This window comes from Tenrec ecaudatus, chromosome 16, assembly GCF_050624435.1.
Source record: "Tenrec ecaudatus isolate mTenEca1 chromosome 16, mTenEca1.hap1, whole genome shotgun sequence".
NCBI classification, from domain to species: Eukaryota; Metazoa; Chordata; class Mammalia; order Afrosoricida; family Tenrecidae; genus Tenrec; species Tenrec ecaudatus.
The window spans coordinates 11,665,173-11,670,996 of NC_134545.1; positions in this window are offsets into that span (position 1 = coordinate 11,665,173).

Sequence of the window (5,824 nt, forward strand, 5' to 3'; positions counted from 1 at the left end):
TCACCTTCCTCCACCACCCCCTCCTGCTGCCAGGGAGGTGCTATCCGCGACAGCCTGCCACTCATCCTGCGCGGCCGTCACCAGGCGAGGTCATTTCTGCATTGCGTCCACGTCCAGCCTGGTCTCCTCATTATGCAGTGATTAGAGGAGGGCGCCTTGGTGCCTCTGCTATGTAAACTCAAGGGCAGAGCAGACACCCGGCTCTGGGAGCCCAGCCCAGGTGGGTGTGAGACCGTGAGGTGGTTACCTGCTGAGTCCAAAAGGCGTAGGTTTTAGATGACCCAACAAAATTAAAAAGATGCTCTCCAACTGGTAGGGGTCCTTCCAACCAAACTCCATTGGCATCAAGTTGGCGCTGCTTCCTGATGACCCTGTGGGTGTTAAGAGCAGGCCTGCAGTCCACGTGGGCTTCTGTGGCCACTGTGTTGTTGTTGAAGTATGTTGCCTGGCCTTTCTTCTGAGGCACCTCTGAGTGGACTTGAACCTCCAACCTTTCCATCAGCAGCTGAGCATGTTGTCCATTTGCAGTGACTCCGAGGTTTAGGTTCCCCTACACATGAAAAGATCGAGTGTTTTATGGATGCCCAGGACTCTAACCCCTAATTGAAGGACTCACCTTCAGGTGCACCTAGCAGTCATGAGGAGCCTAGAGAGAGTTCGGGGGGCTGTGGTGACTGTGGGCTCAGTGCATGAGGGCTCCAAAGATGAAACTGAGGACAGATGGAAGGGACGTGTTGAAGGAATGCCACGTTGAAGGAGATGCTCAGAGAACTGGACAAAGGGGTCCTTGACCTTTCCAGAACCTTGGGTACCATCCAGGAGCTCCAATGGTTTAATGGTTCTGCATTGGGCTGCTAACTGCAAGGACAGCAGTTTGAAGCCACCAGCTGTTCTTCAGGAGAAAGAGGAGGCTTTCTGCTCCATCAGAGTCACAGCCTAACATGTAGTAGGCAGCCCAATATACAAACATAGGCATGGATATATGTAGCTATATCAATATATAATGATAGGGATGTAGGTCTATGCACATATGCTTATATGTTAAGTATTATGGTAGCAGATGGACCCTGGACCTCTACTCAAGCCCACCCTCAATGCAAGAACTCTGTTCTAACAACCTGGCATTCTGTGATGTTCACCTTCCCAACACAATCGCTGAAGACAAATGGGTGCATAAGCAAATGTGGTGAAGAAAGCTGATGGTGCCTGGGTATCAAAAGAGATATAGCATCTGGGGTCTTAAAGGCTTGAAGTTAAACAAGCGGCCATCTAGCTCAGAAGCAACAAACCCACATGGAAGAAGCACACCAGCCTGTGTGATCATGAGGTGTCAATGGAATCAGGTATCAGGCATCAGAAGACCCAAATCAAACAATCATATCGGTGCAAACGAGGGTTGTTGTCAGCCCATCTGTATGCAAATTGGACATCCCCTCACAGAAGGGTCACAAAGAAGGGACGTGTCAGTCAGGGTGCAGCATAGCACTGATGCAACGCACAACATTCCTCTTGTTCAGTGGTTCTCAACCCTCCTAATGCCATGACCCTTTAATATTGTGGTTGCTACTTCATAACTATAATTTTGCTACTTTTATGAATCTTCATGTAAATATCTGATAAGCAGGATGTAGTTTCTTTTTTTTAATAATTTTATTGGGGGCTCATACAACTCTTATCACAATCCATACATACATCAATGGTGTAAAGCACATTTGTACATTCATTGCCCTCATCATTCTCAAAACATTTTCTCTCCACTTAAGCCCCTAGCATCAGCAATTCATTTTCCCCTCCCTCCCTGCTCCCCCTTCCCTCATGAACCCTTGATGGTTTATAAATTATTATTTTGTCATATCTTACACTGTCCAACATCTCCCTTCACCCACTTTACTGTTGTCCGTCCCCCAGGGAGGAGGTCAAATGTAGATCCTTGTAATTGGTTCCCCCTTTCCACCCCACCCTCCCTCCACCCTCCTGGTATTGCCACTCACACCACTGGTCCTGAAGGGATCATCTTCCCTGGATTCCCTGTGTTTCCAGTTCCTGTCTGTACCAGTGCACATCCTCTGTTCTAGCCAGATTTGTAAGGTAGAATTTGGATCATGATAGTGGGGTTTGGGGAGCATTTAGGAAATAGAGGAAAGTTGTATGTTTCATCGTTGATACATTGCCCCCAGACTGGCGATCCTTCCGTAAGGGGATATCCAGTAGGCAGGATGTATTTTCATTATTACAAATTGAACATCATTCAAGCATAGTGATGAATCACCAAAACAATATGTAATTATATAGTGAAATATTTATTTCTTATGACAAATAGTTGAAATGTCTTGAAGCACGGTGTAGCATGGGTAACAGTCTTCACACAAGGTACTCTTAGGTGGGCGTATCTGTATGTGACAGACCCACCTGGAGATGATAGAGGAGCAGTGTCTCGGTTCCTAAGACCATCGGAAATATGTATTTTCCGATGGCCTTAGGCAACCCCGGCGTCCTGGGTTGAGGACCACTGCTCTATTTCTTTAATGCTTTCATCCCCCCACTATCATGACCCCAGTTCTACCTTAAAAATACGGCTAGACCAGAGCATGCACTCTGGTGCAGATGAGAGTTCTCGACACATGGAATCCAGGACACACAAACCTCCTAGGAACAGTAATGGGAGTAGCGATACCACGAGGGCAGGGAGAAAGAGGGGAACTGATCGCAGTGATCCACGTATCACCGAACCACCACCACCACCGAGGTGGACACGCAACAGAACCGTGGGTGAAAGGAGACAATGGACAGTGTAATAGCTGAAAATAACAATTTATAATTGGTCAAGGGGTCACAAGGGTGGGAGGGGAAAAAAGAGGAGCGGATACCAAGAGCTAAGTAGAAAGAAAATGATTATGGCAACATATGCACAAGTGTGATCGATACAATGGATGTATGGATTGTTATAAGAGCTGTGAGAGCCCCCAATAAAATGATTTTTTTTTAAGTTAACCTCAAACCCCTTGGGAGCAATTTGGCCCTGTCCTGTAGGGTCCCTGTGAGTGGGAATCCAGGAATCCAAACAACTCCTTGAGTTAGTTGGTTGGTTGGTTGGTTTTGTGGGGGTGCCGGGGTTTCCGTCAGAAATGAGAAGTATTGGCAGGCCGCTGAGTAAAGGGCAAAACCCAAGCACGTTCTGGTCCTGGCCTCACGGGCTTGTCTGAGCCACGGCTTCTTCACCTTTGTCACGAGAACAAGATAAGCAGCGGTGGAGGGTGCATACCGGGGAGGGAGCCAGGTTGAAATCTGAGCCCTCCTCACAGCTACAGGACCCCAAGTGCCCAAGGGGCTGTGAGCAGAGATGGGCACTAGTGCCCCCCGCCCCCTTGGCCAGCAGTGGTCCAAAGGCCGCCATGCCTCCAGCAGCGGAAGTAGAGCCCTAAGCCACATGGAGTGCAGTCAGGGTTGCCTGGGATCAAACACGGAGCCTTGTGAGTAACCCTTAAACGATCGGCCCTGCACCACAGGGTGGCACCTGCCCTAGGCGGTCCTGAGGCTGTCCATCTTTATGGGCGCCAACCACCTCCTTATTCTCCCTCGGGGGTGGCTGGTGGTTTCAAACTGCTGGCCAACCCGTAACGCACTGCTCCACCCGGGCTCCTTCCCTGAAATACGGACCCTGTGCCCCTGCCGGTAGAGAGCTTCTGGACTACTGCGACCTGAAGCTGGGCTCCCCTCTCGGAAGCAGTCTTCTCAGCCCGTGTGGTGGCAGAGACCCCCTAGGCCGTGTGCATGTGGTCGCGGGACGCATCGCCTACAAAGGGCACCAGTTCCAGCAAACTCCAGCGCCGCAAAACCCAGTGCGGTGCCGTGAGGCGTGTGTCTATGTGCGCGCACTCGCTGTGGAAGGCGAGCCTGGCCGCTGTAATTCCCCGTATCCAGGGGCACGAGTATTGTCCAGATGCAGGCAGCTGCTGGAAGGCAGCTCGGAGAGAACCCTGGTTTGGATTGGCGCTGCCGTCACAGGCAGCAGTAACGCGCAGGTGACTTGCTGTCCCCGCTCATCACGAAAGCGCCTTGCAATCAGACGGCAGTCGAAAGCTTCCCCGGCCCACGACAGTGCTGACTCCTATCCACCACCTCCGGCTCCTAAGTTACCCTCATTGCGTGCCCGTGCCTCTCCACACACACACACCCCCCCCCCGCCCGTCTCCGTCCCCCCCCCCTCGCTGGGCTTGAGTTACTAACTCCAGGAAGCTAAGATTTATCTCTCTGTGAGTTTTTTTTAAATGATGTTTTTCTATGTTAAGTACTGAATGCACATGGTTACAAAGTGATCCAATAAGAGAGAGTGCTTCCGTGCATCATCCCTTCCCCCTCCTAACTACTTTCGTGGGGGGGGGTACTGCTCTTAGGTCTCCTCGCTGCCTCCTCTGTGGTTCTTCTTCGAGCTTTGGCTCCCACGCCTGTCCTTGGCCTCTATTGATTTACAGACCTCAGACCTGGCTATTGGCATTTCCCTCCCTGCCCTCCCGATATTGGTCTGTCGCTATTTTTAGATCCACGCTGGTTACCGTAGCAACTTTAAGACATGCCGCTACTCAGGTCCTCCCCGCTCCATCAGCAGCAAGCAGGCCGTCTTGACTCCACACTGGGGAAGAGGGGCCTTGCTTGTCATTTCTTCTCTCTCTTCCTCTGCGTTACCCGTGTGGATCGCAGCCTCCTAATAGAACAATAAGCGCCCGAGTCATCGAGACCTGGCTTGAAAGCTCGAGGTTTCTGAGAGCCCAGTACAGGGGTGCACGCCTCGCCTGGTGGGAGCCCAGGAAGGCTGCGTCCTGGGCTGAGCCCCTTGGCTCACCTGAATGTGTCCCTGACTTGGCTGCCTGTCTAGGAAAGGTGACCCACCCACCCCCCAGCACCACCATGTTGACTAGAGGAGGGTAGTGAGAGCTGGGGCCCTGCAAACCCACCCCCAGGAACTGGCCCCAGGATAAGTCTGTGGGGCCATTACTGCCCATGACTCGCTCCGTGGGGATTCTCTCCTGGTCTTGGGATGTGCGTTTCCCATTAGAGCTTCCAGGCGACCTCTTCAGGGAGACTATTAAGAGCCAGCTGACTCATTAGCTTTTCCCCGGCCAGCATCACTAGATTGTCAGCCAGGCGGAAAATGGCTTCGGAAGAGGCAGCCAGACCACATCTCAGAAGGAAGAGGCTGTTTGAGCACCATTTCCGAATTTGACCACTTGCTTCTCCAGTGCTGCTCCTGATTCTAAAGAAGAAAACCTTCTGAAATCTGTTCTCCTCAACCAAGCCTCACTAACACATCCCACCCCCCTCAGGCCTGTAGGTCAAAGTCCTAACCCAACCCAAGGCCCTTGGGGACCGGTGGCCCCTCTACACCCCTCTCTCCTATCTTTCAGCACCACCTCCCACAATCCAGCAAACAAAAGCACTTGCATTTCTCCCACCGGAATGCTTCCTCTTGTCCTGCCTTAACGCACACTGTTCCTTCTGCCTGGCAGGCTCTTCTCCCCACACAAACTCAACGCAACACACACACCGCCACCAAGTCCATGCCGGCCGTGTAGGAATGAGCAGAAGGGCGCCATAGGGTTTCAGAGGCTGTAAAGCTTCCTGGGAGCAGACAGTCTCAACTTTCTCCTGTGGGGGAGGGGGGCTGGCGGGTTCACATGGTTGCCAGCCTGCACTGTCACACAGCACTGGGCAAATCCTCCAGGCTCTGCCTGTCTCACCTTAGACTCACCCCCGGCAGGGAGTTGTCCCTGATTCTCCTAGGTCTTAGGTAGTCAACCAGGTCATGATCCAGGTCTCATTGAATTCA